General features: G+C 43.0%; 1 protein-coding gene across 3 annotated transcripts in view; it reads left to right on the top strand.

Moving 5' to 3' along the window:
* Positions 1-15,995, top strand: part of MTA1 (metastasis associated 1) — a 146,264-nt gene that overhangs the window by 719 nt on the left and 129,550 nt on the right. The window lies entirely within an intron of this gene.

The following is a 15,995-nucleotide window of genomic DNA, read 5'->3' as shown; positions in this document are numbered from 1 at the left end:
GGGTCGGGAGGGTTGTAGAGGTGGGAGTAGAATGTGGGGGGGCAGAGTTGGGGTAGATTTGGGGCTACAATTGAGGGGGGGGGCTGAGTGTTTGGGTGCGGTGGGGGTGGAGCTGGGGGGATGGCAGAGGATGGGTTCTCTGGGGCCAGGGATTGTAGGTGTGGAGGTAGAATTTGGGGCTGGGGTTAAGGGGACTGTGGGGGCTGGGTATGTTTAGTGATTGTAGAATGGTGGCTGGCATGGGATGGGAAGAGGGTTGTAGGGATGATGTGGGGAGGGTTAGTGTGTGTGGAGTTGGGGGAGAGGGGGTGGGTGGGGTTTGGGGATCTGGTGCTGGTAGGGGGTGGGTGTCATGGGGCTGGGAGGGTATTAGGGCTGGGGAGTTGGAGGGGGAAGGTTGGCTGGGGTGTGTGTGTGGGATGAGGGCTTGGGAGGGGGTAGGGTTGGATGTGGTTCAGTGCTGGGGGTTGTGGAACTGGGGAGATGTGTGGGGGCAGAGTTGGGGGTGGGGGAGCATGTGGAGCAGAGTTGCAGGCTGAGTGTTGGGAATGAGCTTTCAGAGTAGAGTTGTGGGTTGATAGGTATGTAGGGGATGTAGGAGTGAGGAGGTGCTTGTGTGTCTTTGCATGGGCTGAGGTGGAGGACAAGGAGAGGCCTTCTCAGTAGCTGGTACAGTGCGGGTGGGGCGTTGTGGGTACATGGAGAATGGAAGTTTGTGGAAATAGTTCTGCTGGTTTCTGTCTTCCTCTCTCTCCACCATTGTTTTATGGTGGCTTTTGCTTGACTCCTACCTCTTCCCTTCTAGGCATCCTGCTCAGAGTCCCACACTTCTGTCTGACCAATGTTTAACTCATGTGAGGAGAAAGAAGAGGATACAGGAGTATGGGGTTGAATTTTAGGGAATTTAAACTTTGAAAGGGTGGCCTGGTGTGGATTCATCCTTAACTGGTTTCCTGGATGAAAGCTGTGCTGTGGAGCTTTCTTATTCCTGGGAGTGAGGTGGGGAGGAATAGTACAAGGGGCTTTTGTTCTGTATCAGTCCCCTGCATCTAAGAATGCCCCATTTCTTTTGGCGTCCAGAGGCCATTATGGTTCTACCAATTCCAGGAAAAATGGATTAATGAAGAAGATATGGCAGGAGTGACAGGCAAAGCAGAGAGTGGCAGGAGACCAAGTCCCAGTCCTGGCTTCCAACTACTGTCCTTTTTGCTTATCTCGCTCCACTCACCTTGGCCTACCTTTTACTATTCCCTTGCTTTTGGCTTCCCATTAGGTACCTGTTACTTTGTCATATCTACCCACTCCTCTGATTATATTTGGCTTGGTGAGGGGGTATGATGTGGCTCCCCTCTGTTGTAACTTTGCCTCTTTGGCTTCAGAGAGTGCTGAGCATAACTGCTATGGATTGGGTTTACTGAGGGCAGGATTGTGAAGGAGATAAATTGTAGGGGTTTGTGACTCTTCATTCCTGTTGTGATTTATAAAACAGATTATTTCGCAGGGATTGACCATTTGTTTGGCATTTAATGTCAGTCTCACAGGTCTTGCTGGAAGCTCATCTCTGGAGCATTGAATGCCAGGAACCCTGTTGTATGGGTCATATTGTTTAGGGAAAGGCTGTTAACTAAAGCTACCACTCTCCATTATTTTACATATGGATGGGGCCTTGACTTGACACACATTACAAGCCCTATATGGATGATCCAGCAGTCACTAGATGACTATTACAAGACATTAGTTCAGTCTGAGCTAATGAAGTAGGTTGTGTTGCTTGTATCACCTTGAAAGGAGAGAACCTCCCATTTCATAATTGGCTATGTGTGCACATCTTGAAAGGGCCATCTTCATACATTTCTGATTCCCTGCTGAATACTTGTTTTTGGTCGTCCAGGCTTATTGTCAGGAGTTACTTTAGCATCCATGGGAATTACTCCTGGGGGAATTCTGCGCCACTGCGCGTATGCAGAAGTCATGTGCCACACAGAATTTTTTCCTCTGCAGAAAATATATTCTGCTGGAAAGGTGCTGCAGTTGTCTTTCACTCACTGGGAACTGCTGTGGCACGAGAACAGAGCGGCCGCTCTTGGGTGGGAACAGTCCCAGCTCAGATAGGTAGCCTCTTTCTCTTCCCTTTCTCACAGCGCCTAGTCCATGGGGCCAGGTCAGGAGGAACGAGATATGGGTGGGGGGATGGACAGTGTGGGGCACATGGGGCTTCTGGGGGGGGGTCACCGATGGGGGGGATAGATGGGTGGGGTGCAGGGCCACATGGGGATGGGAGGAGGGTAGCTGAGTGGGGGTGCAAGGACACATGGGGGTGAGGGAGTGCAAGGACACATGGGGCAAGTGTACCTGACTGAGTGAGAGACTAGGGGTCAGCCAGGGTCTCATGGTGGAGGCTCCCTAACAATCCCTACTCACCCCCCCCCAAAAAAAAAAACAAACAAAAACAACAACCCTGTTCCATACTCCTCCAACCCACACCCAACAACCCTCCCAAGTTCACACCCAGGCTCCTTCCCAGTAATGACTTCCTTTTCCCTCAGCTCCTCCATTACCCCTGACTCCCCCAAGCCTCTGCGCTGCTTCTGTAGGATGCGGTAAATACATTTCTGTATTGTAGTTTAAATGAATTATTATTCCGAGTTGTGTATTAATGTGCCTAGTAAGGAATCTGTTTGTCAAAAAACATTTCCTGAATCTTTTTTGTTGTCTGTAACAATACAGGCATTGTTGCTGAAAGGTATTTTGAAATAAATTAGCAAAATAATTGAGACTTGCATGATTATATTATTATTTTGACAAATAAAATATGCAGAATTTTAAAATATTGTGTGCAGAATTTTTTGGTGCGGAATTCCCCCTGGTGTAGGGAATGATGACCCTGGTATATTGACTCACGATCCAATGGCTGCCATAATCATAATGGGTCTGTACTAGATAGATGGCAATACTTTCTAAACTTACTTTGATGATGGGATTGGCAGAAGTCATAGTGAAGATTACTTTATTATGGTCTTGTCATAAACTTGTGCAAACTGTTTTCAGGGCTCACCTTTGCTGCAGCAGATGTGTGGAACCTATTTTATTTCTGTCCTTGGAAACTAACAGCATTTTCTAATATAGACTACAATGCACCTAGTGGACCACTCTGTCATCCGATGAAGTGAGCTGTAGCTCACGAAAGCTTATGCTCAAATAAATTGGTTAGTCTCTAAGGTGCCACTAGTACTCCTTTTCTTTTTGTCTTTATGTGAAGCTTTCCATGGTGTTCTAGGATTTTGTACTCTCCAGATTGGATTACTGCAATGTGCTTTAGTTTTAGGTCACACCTGAAGGCTTCTAGAAACTTCTGCTGGTTCTGGATATGTTGCCATCTTAGTGGTGTTTGTTGGATTGGCCATATTAGTACACTTGTGTCAATACATTCCACAGACTTTAAATATCTTCCTGTGTATCACTTAAAATATTAATTTTCTTTGAATCCTTTATGGTTTGGTCCTGATCACTTTGTAGATATGTCCTTTTACACCAGGGGTGGGCAAACTTTTTGGCCTGAGGGACACAGCGGGGTTCCAAAACTGTATGGAGGGCCGGGCAGGGAAGGCTGCGCCTCCCCAGTCAGCCTGGCCCCTGCCCCCTATCTTCCCCTCTCCCCCACTTCCCACCCCCTGACTGCCCCCCTCAGAACCCATGACCCATCCAACCCCCCCTGTTCCTTGTCCCCGGACAGCCCCTTCCTGGGATGCCCCCCCCAACCGCCTGCCTGGGACCCCACCCCCTATCCAACCCCCCCGCTCCCTGTCTCCTGACTGCCTCGTCCCCTGACAGGCCCCCTGGGACTCCCATGCTTATGCAACCCCCCTGTCCCCTGACCGCCCTCTGCCCCATCCAGCTTGATTGCCCCCCGGAACCCCCTGCCCCTTATCCAACTCCCCACCCCCCCACTCCCTTACCATGCTGCTCAGAGCAGTAGGACTGACAGCTGTGCTGCCTGGCAGGAGCTCGCAGCCCCGCCATCCAGAGTGCTGGCGCCAAGGTGAGCTGAGGCTGCGGGGGAGGAGGGATGGCAGGGGAAGGGCTGGGGGCTAGCCTCCCCAGCTGGAGCTCAAGGACCAGACAGGATGGTCCCGCAGGCCGGATGTGGCCCACGGGCTGTAGTTTGCCCACCTCTGTTTTACACTATCATGAGAGTTGAGATCAGTTAGGAAGCAATTTACTGATAGCTCCAGACTTGTATGTGAATGGGGCTGGGTACAGAGCATTCAAGGTGGGGCACTTTAAATCTAGACTTCACTTCTTTTGTTCTACAGAGCCTGAGTTACTGGCCTTCAAGGTATATTGCAACACCTCTTGATTCGGGCTCTTTTGTTCGTGGTCGTCGGCGGGGGGCTGGGGAGGAGGTGTAAGGTGGCTAGGATGTTTTTTTTTTAATGGCTTAGGTGACATGTCTAAAGTTTTCTGGAACTGACATTGCAAATATAACTTGTTCATCTGCCTGAGGGGTGGGCGGTGTCACAAATAGGGTTTATGCATTTATAGCCATCCTCAGAAGGGGACACCATCAACTTAGTCACTTATTTCTGAAAATGTTGAACCTGTTACTGATGTTGATATCACATAAGATTATTATAACTGAAAGAGGTTAGATAACTTTTCTCTTTCACCAGTTTGATTAGTTGTGTACACTTGGCAGCACTTTGAGTCCAGTCAGTTCCACAAGAAGTAAGAACATAAGAATGGCCATATTGGGTCAGACCAGTGGATATCTAGCTAGTGCCAGATGCCTCAGAGGGAATGAACAGCGCAGGTCAATGTATTGAGTGATCTATCCCCCGTTGCCAGTCTCTACTTCTGGCAGTCAGAGGTTTAGGGACTTCCAGACTATGGGGTTGCATCCCTGATCATCTTGGTTAATAGCCTTTGATGGACCTATCCTCCATGAAACTCTCTAATTCTTTTTCGAACACGGTTATAGTTTTGGCGTTCACAACATCCCCTGGCAATGAGTTCCCCTGATTGACTGTGTGAAGAAGTACTTCCGCATGTTTGTTTTAAATTAAGTAATTTCAGATGAGTCTCTGGGTCTTGTTTAATATTAAGGAGTAAATAATAGTTCCCTATTGACTTTCTCCATACCATTCAGGATTTTATAGACTTCTATCAAATCTCCCCTAAGTCACCTCTTTTCTAAGATGAACAGTCCCAGTCTTTTTAGTCTCTCCTCATATAGAAGCTGTTCCATACGCCTAATCATTTTTATTGCCCTTTTCTATACATTTTCCAGTTCTAATGTATCTTTTTTGAGATGGGGCAACCAGAACTTCAAGCAATAGGTGTGGTTGTACCATCAATTTATACAGTGGCATTGATATTTTCATCTTAATAGCTATCCCTTTGCTAATGGTTCATAACGTTTTGTTAGCTTTTTTTTTTACTGCTGCTGCACATTGAGCAGATGTTTTCAGAGAACTATCCACAACGACTCCAAGACCTTTCTTGAGTGGTGACAGTTAATTTAGACCATATCATTTTGTATGTATAGTCGGGATTATGTTTTCCAGTGTGCTTTACTTTGCATTTATCAACATGGAATTTCATCTGCCATTTTGTTGCCCAGTCACCTAGTTTTCTAAGATCCCTTTCAAAAAAGAAAAGGAATACTTGTGGTACCTTAGAGACTAACAAATTTATATGCTCAAATAAATCTTAGTCTCTAAGGTGCCACAAGTACTCCTTTTCTTTTTTGCGAATACAGACTAACACGGCTGCTACTCTGAAACCTAAGATCCCTTTATAACTCTTCACAGTCAGCTTTGGGACTTAACTAAATTACTCAAGATAGTTTTTTCTGCAAACTTTGCCACCTTACCATTTACCTCTTTTTCCAGTTCATTTATGAATATGTTGAACAGCACTAGTCCCAGTACAGATCCTCAGGGGAACCTGCTATTTATCTCTCTCCATAGTGAAAACTGACAATGTATTCTTACCCTTTGTTTCCTGTCTTTTACCCAGTTACTGATCCATGATAGGACCTTCCCTCTTACCCATTACAGCTTACTTTTCTTAAGAGCTGTTGGTGTGGGACTTTGTCAGGGACTTTCTGAAAGTCCAAGTACACTGGATCACCCTTCTCCACATGTTTGTTGACATCCTCAAAGAATTCTAACAGTGTGAGGTGTGATTTCCCTGTACTAAAGCTGTATTGACTTTCCCCCAAAACATTGTGTTCATTTATGTGTCTGATAATTCTGTTCTTAGTTTCAACCAATTTTCTTTATACTGAAGTTAGGCTTATTGGACTGTAATTGCCAGGATCACCTCTGGATCCTTTTTTAAAAATCGGTGTTATGTTAACTATTCTCCAGTCATCGGGTACTAAGGCTGATTTGAGTGATAGGTCACATACCACAGCTGGTAGTTCTGTGGTTTCATATTTGAGTTCCTTCAGAACTCTTGGATGAATACCATCTTGTCCTGGTGACTTATTACTGTTTGTTTAATCAGTTTGTTCCAAAAACTTCCTTAACTGACACCTTAATGTGGGACAGTTCCTCGGATTTGTCACCTAAAAAGAATTATTCAGGTGTGGGAATCTCCTTCAGATCCTCTGCAGTGAAGACCAATGCAAATAATTTGTTTAGCTTTTCTGCAATGGCCTTATCTTCCTTGAGTGTTCCTTTTAGCATCTTGATCTTTCATCCTTTCACAGCTTGTAGGCCTGTATTGTATATCAAAAAGGGTGAAAGAAAAACACTTAATTACCGTGGGTTTACAATTTTTATTATAGTACCTGATAAAACTTTTAAGGCTTTGTCTACACTAGCACTTTTGTTGGTAAAACTTTTGTCGGTCTGGGTGTGAAAAAAAACACTCTGACCGACATAAGTTTAACCAACAAAAGTGCTGACGTAGATAGCACTGCGTCAGCAGGAGAGGCTCTCCTGCTGACACAGGTAATGCCGCTTGTTGGTTTTTTTAAATTATGCTGGCAGGAGAGCTGTAGCGGTACAGCTGCTGCTGTAAGGTCCGTAGTGTAGACGTAGCCTAACTCTCTCTCCTGTTTTTTAAATTGACTAGATATTAAGTTGAGTATCCCTCTTTGTAAGGTTGCCTAAGCATTTCCATTCCAATTGGTCCTTTTCAGTTGTGTACATTTGTCATTCTTTTTTCAGCCAGAAATTTTCCATTTGTGTCCTCTTACAAAGTGGGGGTGTCTGTGTGTGTGTGTGTGAGAGTGAGAGAGAGAGAAATTTCAAAACCGATTTTTAGATGACAAAAGCAGCGTAAAATACGTTTACAATTATTAATCAAAAGAAAAATAAAGCATATTTTAAACACTTCAGTAGTTTAGGGTAGGAATTTGAAATTTGATACTGTGTATTCCTGGGTAGGACTTCAGCCTTTTTTTAAAATAGTTTAGTGTCTGCTTTTATTTGCAGAGATCTAATAATCTTTTGACAATAATGTGGTTGTGATGTCATAAAAGATAAAAGATTAGTTAACACCGTGTCAAATGGGGGAGGGGGTTTGATACATTGGACTCTCACTATTTTATTCTTCTCTAACTTACAAACTTGATTCTTAAAAAATTCAGCCTTTTCTGTTTTTCTAGTGAAGTTTTAGTAAGAGTCTTGAGTATCATGAGGTCTCATAGTACTAAGGCTCCATTACTTTACAAAATTAACTACAGTAGATCTCGAATACCATGAAGTATTTTTGAAACATCATTGCCTTGTAAAACTTTGTGTTCTCACTAATCCGTAATTGGCCTGTTGGACTGTCCATCATTACAGTAGAACCTCCTTAATTCTTACTAATTACCAAACAATTAGGAAAATCGTGTGAGAAGTTTAACGCTGAAACCCTTTTTTCAGTAAGAAAGTCCCTTTTTGAAGTAATTTTGATTACTCTAATTAAAGTTTCATACTTTAAAATCGTGCTTAGATGAGTGATTTCCATTAGCAGATAGCAAGTTTCTCTTGCTGGAAGTAGAAAGAAAGCTTTTTAACAAATACCCAGTAGTTGTGATAGAAGCTAATGATAAATTGGTGTTCAGTATTCAAATCTGAGCAAATGTAAGCCTTGAATATTTCTAATAAACCTTTTCTCATCTACTTTTAGTAACATCATAATTTTGTGGTAAAGCCTAAATTGAACTTAATATGAAGAAAAAGTGTTGCTCACCCTTTCTCAAAAGCTACAAGAAATGTATCTCTCTTTTTTCAGGAGAATTATTAGAGCAGACTAGGATTATTTAAGATGCATTTTTTGACTATTTTTCTTTCTTGAAATTTAAAATACAACCTACAAAGAAATTCGCCCACTGTTCTGTTTATATATACTTTCCTAGTTGCAAAAGTTAAAGTTGCAACTTTCACTCACTCACTCATAAACTTCTCAAACTAGACTTAGTCCCAGTTGGTTGAAAATATTCCTCTATTCAGAGCTTTTGAATCTTTCCACATATTGCTCTTTTTGACTTTCATCTTGGGCAGATCTTTTCTAACACAGGGACTTTGCAAGGCCCCCAGTAGCCTGTTTGCTGTTAGAATGAGCAGTCATATTTGAAACAGACTATGGAAACCACATGATCAAAAAATTCAATCCTGCAAAACAAAATAAGTCTCTTATAGAGTCTGGAGCATCTTCAGGGCATTGAGCAAAAGTATATACCTGACTATTTTTGGGGTATGTCTATACTTTGTCTATAACTGTGCCAGCATAGCCCCATAGTGTAGATGGAGGCTGTGCTGACAGAAAGGGTTTTTCTGTTGGTATAAGAACACCATCTTGATGAAAACCCTCTCTTGTCAAAATAACTTCAGGATAGATATAGCTATGTCAGCATAGCTGCGTGAATTGGGGCGTGGTATTTTCATACCCTTGGCTGACGTAGCTATGCTGATATAACTTTTCAGTGTAGACTGTAGACCTTGTTAGAGCCTAGGCATGGCAAAGAGCGTGAACCAAAGGAGGCCTTGTCAGAATAGTAACATCTCGGTATCAACTAACCAAGTAAGCACTTCCTGACTAGAGAGGATGGTCAAGATTACACCGACCCCTGCTAAAGATAAGGAGGGGTTGACAGGATAATGGTTGAGGATGTTTTGTTTCAACTAGCAGGTACAAGGTGTAAGGATGGTAACAATATCAGACGTGTAATAGGTAACATGTTTGTTTCAGTGTATGAAAAGCAGAAATCATAGGAGGGGCAACTTTGTATTGGCCTATAAGACAGCATTTTGTTATGTTGATTGCACTGATACCTTGTTGCAGGCAGGCATACATGTTGGTGTAACTGTAGAGCCAGGGCACTAGGACTGTGTCCTGTTGCTAAACCTGGCCAGAAACCTTGGTCATTGAACCGAGCCTGTGGTCTTGTCTTTATAAGTGACAGAGGTCCGCTGAATCAGCAAGCTGCACTCTCTGCTGGTGCAGCTAGCATCTGAGCTCCACAAACAGTATAAATGCACCAGCACACCCAACAGCGTTAACAGTGGTGACCCTAACTGTTGATGTGGTGAGCTGACCACTCTGAGGGTCACAACCTGAGATGGCAGAAAACTTGAAGCTAGAAAATCCCCACAGACAGCATAGGAGCAATGCACCAGCACACCCAATAGCACTAACAATATGGGTAGAGGTTTGAGCTCTGTCACTTATGGCAAAATAATTTACTTTGTGTGCACTTCCCTGGATGTCGTCAGGCACTTCAGTTTAGCAGAGAAGCTGGAACATAGGGTCCAGTCTCTTATACTCTTTGGCCTTGTCTTCACTATGAAAAAGAATGCGTCCTTACCTTGAGTTAAATAACAGGAGGTAAAAGACAAGTGAAGACAAGGCAGTTTGTAACTCACACATGAGTTAACAGGCTGCAATAAACTCAAGGCTTCTCCATAGTCTTTAACTCAATCTGATACCTTGTGTGAAAACTACAAACTGCCTTCTCTTCACTTAAGACATTAGTTAACTTGAGTCAAGAAACACCTTTTTGGTGCTTTAATATGGTACTAAATAACCTCAGGGGCTCTCCTTCTGTAGCCTTTGGAAAAAAACCTTTTTCTTAATGGCCATCTTAGTTATCTAGAGGGTCCTGTATTTTAGGCTCTTTAGAAAGGAAGCTCATGCTCAGAAATGAATTCTTCTCTTTGTCCTTAACAGCTGGTGTTAAGGTTCCTTCCCCACTCTGAACTCTAGGGTACAAATGTGGGGACCTGCATTAAAGACCCCTAAGCTTATTCTTACCAGCTTAGGTTAAAAACTTCTCCAAGGTACAAACATTGTCTTGTCCTTGAACCATATGCTGCCACCACCAAGCGTTTTAAACAAAGAACAGAGAAAGAGCCCACTTGGAGACGTCTTCCCCCAAGCCGTACACCCCCTTTCCTGGGGAAGGCTTGATAAGAATCCTCACCAATTGGTACAGGTGAACACAGACCCAAACCCTTAGATCTTAAGAAAAATGAAAAAGCAATCAGGTTCTTAAAAGAAGAATTTTAATTAAAGAAAAGGTAAAAGAATCACCTCTGAAAAATCAGGATAGTAAATACCTTACAGGGTAATCAGATTCAAAACATAGAGAATTCCTCTATGCAAAACCTTAAGTTACAAAAAGACACAAAAACAGGAATATACATTCCATCCAGCACAGCTTATTTTACCAGCCATTAAACAAAAGGAAATCTAACACATTTCTAGCTAGATTACTTCCTAACTTTACAGGAGTTGGAAGGCTGCATTCCTGACCTGTTCCTGGCAAAAGCCATCACACAGACAGATGAACCCTTTGTTCTCCCCGCCCCCTCCAGATTTGAAAGCGTCTTGTCCCCTCATTGGTCATTTTGGGTCAGGTGCCAGTGAGGTTATCTTAGCTTTGTAACTCTTTACAGGTGAAAGGGTTTTGCTTCTGGCCAGGAGGGATTTTACAGCACTGTATACAAAAGGTGGTTACCCTTCCCTTTATATTTATGACAGTTGGCCCACCATAAAAAAGGGAAAACTTGATAAGAATAGCAAGGGTCACAAAAAAGCAGGCACTCAACACACTTTTCAGGCAACAAGGATATTTGCCTTGGAGGCTGAGGTAGCTGAAGAGGGAACTTAGGAAAGGTTGTTGTCCAAATAGTTTCAAAATGGCTGTTGTGAATCTTAGATATACCACGAAAGCTTATGCCCAAATAAATTTGTTAGTCTCTAAGGTGCCACAAGGACTCCTTGTTGTTTTTACTGGGAACAGCACATTCTCAAGAGAGCAAAGCTTAGCAGAAGGGCACTAAATCCAATATAAAGGGTTTTATATCTGCCTCCAAAAAGAAATTAAGTATATCCGTCCTCTTGTTGCCAGACAGTAATCAAGTATTAATGGAAAAGCCACTGCAAGCATAAGACATTAATTAAATAAGCTCCAAAGTTTGATGAAAGACCAAGGCCCACTAAGAAGCTCTATTGTGTGTCAACATGTCTTGGTTCTAAAACCTGATTATGATGGCATCCTATTCACCTTTGCATCTTCTCCTCTGAGATACTAGATGGATATTTCCTGGGTAACTTGGACATTGAAGGGAGGTCATTGAAAAGGATAGTTTTCTGTCATCATACCTCTTGTTTTCAAGAAAAACTTTTCAGTTTGAAAAATATATGAGCATGTAATACAAACTGAATACCTGGTATAAAACAAAGGACATAATAAAAACCCAATCTGCCAATATACCTGATATATTAGGTTCCCTACAGGGTGTTGTGTCTTAGCGAGCCTGAAGTTAAAATGCCTTATACAAACATGCTTCAGCTGTCTCTAGGACACTGGGAATGGGTTAACGGGGATTGATTTCCTGACCACAGCATATGAATGATTTTGGAGAGCAAAAGTGCTTCTTAATTCTCCAGGTAGTGCTTAATCTTGTTGTTAGTGTCCTTATAGAGTCCTCTTTCAAAACCCTACTAACACTCAGTGTCTCTATCTTACCTTCAAGTTAGAATTCCTAGTAGCAATTATACCATTTCACAGCTAAGAACCTTACTTATGGAATCTCACTAATATACCTGTCTACCACGCAGGGTGGACCAATGTTATTGTAACTGCTATTTGTCATCAGTATGGAGAGGATGTGCTTGTTTCCTTATTTCCCCTGCCTGGTGCACCCAGCGGGGGTGGGTGGGGGAAATGAGATTGACTGGATGGAAGAAGGGCATTTAGAGCACTGCTAGGATAGGAAAAGGTTTTTGCAAAAATACACAGATCTGCTCGTTCTCTATTATCTGGCAGTCAAAGAGGGGTGGGGGGAACCCTTCAAATTCTTCCAGTGCTACATTGTTAAAGCTGTGTATTAAAAAGCTTATAAATTCAAAGCTATTAAACCTCCTGGAAAAACTGTGGTCTAGATTAGTGTGTCTATTTTTGCAGCAGAAAGTTCTGATTTTTCCAATGAGGAGATTTAAAAGGTGGCTGTGGGTTTCTGGTCATACATTTTTCTAGACATTTATAAACTAGATATACAGTCTTTGCTGAATGCTACCTTTTCAAGGGAGGTACGGATTTCAGCAATCCCACTTAAGACAAAATAAAGTTGTTGGGTTTTTTTTGTTTTCCTCTCTCTTCAGCTGTGTACTACTTTTGAGTAAAAGACATTGTCACAGAGTGCCTCTGCTGTTTAAAATCCTAGTTTAGGGAGTGGTGACCTAGGCTATTGCTAGACAGATTTAAAACTGACTCACCTTGTTTTCCTTCTCTCAATGGTCAGATTAATTAGGCCATTCCACCCTAGGTGTAAATTTTCCTCATTCTGAAGAAAGTGGAATGGGGATATGTGATGATTAATTTGGAATTTAGATGCACAATCTTAGATTCATTAAGGGGAGAAGCTAGACTGATAGTGGCATCTCCCTGGTTATTGATGTGGCCCTGCCTCCAGCTCTGCAGAGCAGAGGGGAAATCCCTTATTGGAAATAGTGAGCCTAACCACTGAGAGAATAAATTGCTCTTTCAGGAACCAACCATGTATGCATAAATATGCTGACTTTAAATCTGTCCTCATGTTTCAAAGATGGTCATGTCTTTGCAAATTTCTACTCAGTTTTCCTCCACGCACCCCTTATGGAGATCTGGCCTTCTCAAATGCATGGGTCCTTCCCTCGTGCACGTACATACTCCAGTTTTTGTCGTCTGATTTAACTATTTTTCCCCTCTCCTGGGTATGTGTCTCATATCAAATGTCATCATGTGGGTTTACGCTATTGTAATTGCGAATAGAATTTGGCCTAAGATAATGCACATCTCCGCTACACTCCTGCCATGTTTAGTGTGCATAGGGAGCCACTACTCTTGCAGTACATAGTCTCTAACCGGGTGTTCTCTGCGTGTGTGTGATTATGTTTATAAAGACTGTATTTTAGGGTATTTGTATAAGGAAAGAGCCAAAACTAGGGGTATTCCTGTAGTCCATGACACTTCTTGACTTGTGAATGTTTGTTTGCATATTTAGCTTTCTTTTAAAGTAATGGAGGTTTTACGGGGTGGAGATATTGAATTTATTGTATATAATTATATATACACACTCATCCTAGTTTTACAGGTTTCAGAGATACTTCCTATACTTAAAATGGGGACTACTGCTACCTGCTGAAGTGAAGAAACAGATTGACAGAGCCAGAAGAGTACCCAGAAGTCACCTACTACAGGACAGGCCCAACAAAGAAAATAACAGAACGCCAGTAGCCGTCACCCTCAGCCCCAAACTAAAACCTCTCCAGCGCATCATCAAGGATCTACAACCTATCCTGAAGGACGACCCATCACTCTCACAGATCTTGGGAGACAGGCCAGTCCTTGCTTACAGACAGCCCCCAACCTGAAGCAAATACTCACCAGCAACCACACAACAGAACCACTAACCCAGGAACCTATCCTTGCAACAAAGCCCGTTGCGAACTGTGCCCACATATCTATTCAGGGGACACCATGATAGGGCCTAATCACATCAGCCACACTATCAGAGGCTCGTTCACCTGCACATCCACCAATGTGATATATGCCATCATGTGCCAGCAATGCCTCTCTGCCATGTACATTGGGCAAACTGGACAGTTTCTACATAAAAGAATAAATGGACACAAATCAGACATCAAGAATTATAACATTCAAAAACCAGTCGGAGAACACTTCAGTCTCTTTGGTCACTCGATTACAGACCTAAAAGTTACAATTCTTCAAAAAAAACCTTCAAAAACTGACTCCGAGAGACTGCTGCATTGGAATTAATTTGCAAACTGGATACAATTAACTTAGGCTTGAATAGAGAGTGGGAGTGGGTGGGTCATCACACAAAGTAAAACTATTCCCTCCACCCTCCCACCCCCACTGTTCCTCAGATGTTCTTGTCAACTGCTGGAAATGGCCCACCTTGATCATCACTACAAAAGGTCCCGTTCCTCCTCTCCCCCCCCCCCCCCCCCCGGCTGGGAATAGCTCATCTTAAGTGATCTTGAGATCTTAAGTGATCTCATTAGAGTGTGTATGGTAACACCCATTGTTTCATGTTCTCTATGTATATGAATCTCCCCACTGTATTTTCCACTGAATGCATCCAATGAAGTGAGCTGTAGCTCACGAAAGCTCATGCTCAAATAAATTGGTTAGTCTCTAAGGTGCCACAAGTACTCCTTTTCTTTTTGCGGATACAGACTAACACGGCTGCTACTCTGAAAACTGCTAGAACTGATATTATTGCAGAACCAAAACTTATTCTAACTCTCTTTGTGTGCGTGCATGCACATAGAAGTCCTTAGCATCTAGGTGGTATGATAATGTTGCCTTACCTGGATTCCAGCAAGCAGAGTGTTGGCTTCCTGCATAGTCCTGTATGCTTGTGTAAGGTCTAAAGGTTGAAGGCTCATTGGGCTCTTCGAAGAAGTATGAGAAACTAAAAATGCCGATTCATTAATTGGAAGAAAAGGTATTTGTGAAAGTGTTGCATGTGCTGCATTTTGTTTATGTAAAATGGCTGCTGTTTCTCTTATAACTACTTGTCTATTCATGAAATTATATCTGAATTATTCTGTGTGGACACACACATTCTCGAGTAAGGCTATTCTAAGCTAAAAACTTTGATGCAATTTACACTGGCTTAAAGCTTGCTGCAGTTAGTATATCGCGTGTGCATGCTCAGTAGGCGTGCTTGTGTTGTTGCACAGTGCAGAGCACCATGAGTAGGTATCCGTGTGCAACTTGCCATCCAGCACACTGTCCTTTGGGAAGTTTTGACAGTTCAAGGTGGGGCAGAAATGAGCCAGGAAGGGGTGACTGGGAGCAAGGGTTCAAATTCCCAGAGTGCAGCTGTTTACATCACATAATGTCACCTATATTCCAAAATTTCTGGGCCTTTTTAAAAAAAAAAAAATCCCACAAACCTGCTCAGCCTTCGTTGCTGTTCACCATCTCTGACACAAAGCATGGCGCCTGCATGGCTCTGCACTAATTGTCGTAAGTGTTCCAAGCACAGGATGCACGATCCTCTGGTATTTGCAGAACTGTAAGAAGAATCGAATCAGCAAGGAACATGGTGATTTCTTTGAGGAGAGATTGCTGCGGGACATAGCGAGAACCAGTTCAAGGTTATTGGTGGGATTCACAGAGCAGCTGCAGATGGTGAAGTGCTGCTTCTGGGAAATGAGCACTCACTGGTGGGATTGCATCATAATGCAGGCTTGGTATGATGAGCAATGGCTGCAGAATCTTCCCCACCTCCTCTTCCTTTTTGTTCATGCTAGGGGTCTGTGATTCGGGCTTCTCGGCAGTATCCATGGTGGTCTTCAAGTTGGTAGCAGGGTTTCTAAAAAGTATGTCATGCAGTTCTTTGTGAAAGTGGCAGGTCTGAGGCTTGGCACCAGATTGACTGTTGGCATCCCTGGCCTTCTGATATGCCTTGAGCAGTTCCTTTGCTTTCACGTGGCACTACTACTGGTCCCTGTCATACCCCTTCTCCTGCATTCCC

This window comes from Lepidochelys olivacea (genome assembly GCF_965140295.1).
Source record: "Lepidochelys olivacea isolate rLepOli2 genome assembly, chromosome: 8".
NCBI classification, from domain to species: Eukaryota; Metazoa; Chordata; order Testudines; family Cheloniidae; genus Lepidochelys; species Lepidochelys olivacea.
This window is presented reverse-complemented; position numbering and strand designations above follow the sequence as displayed.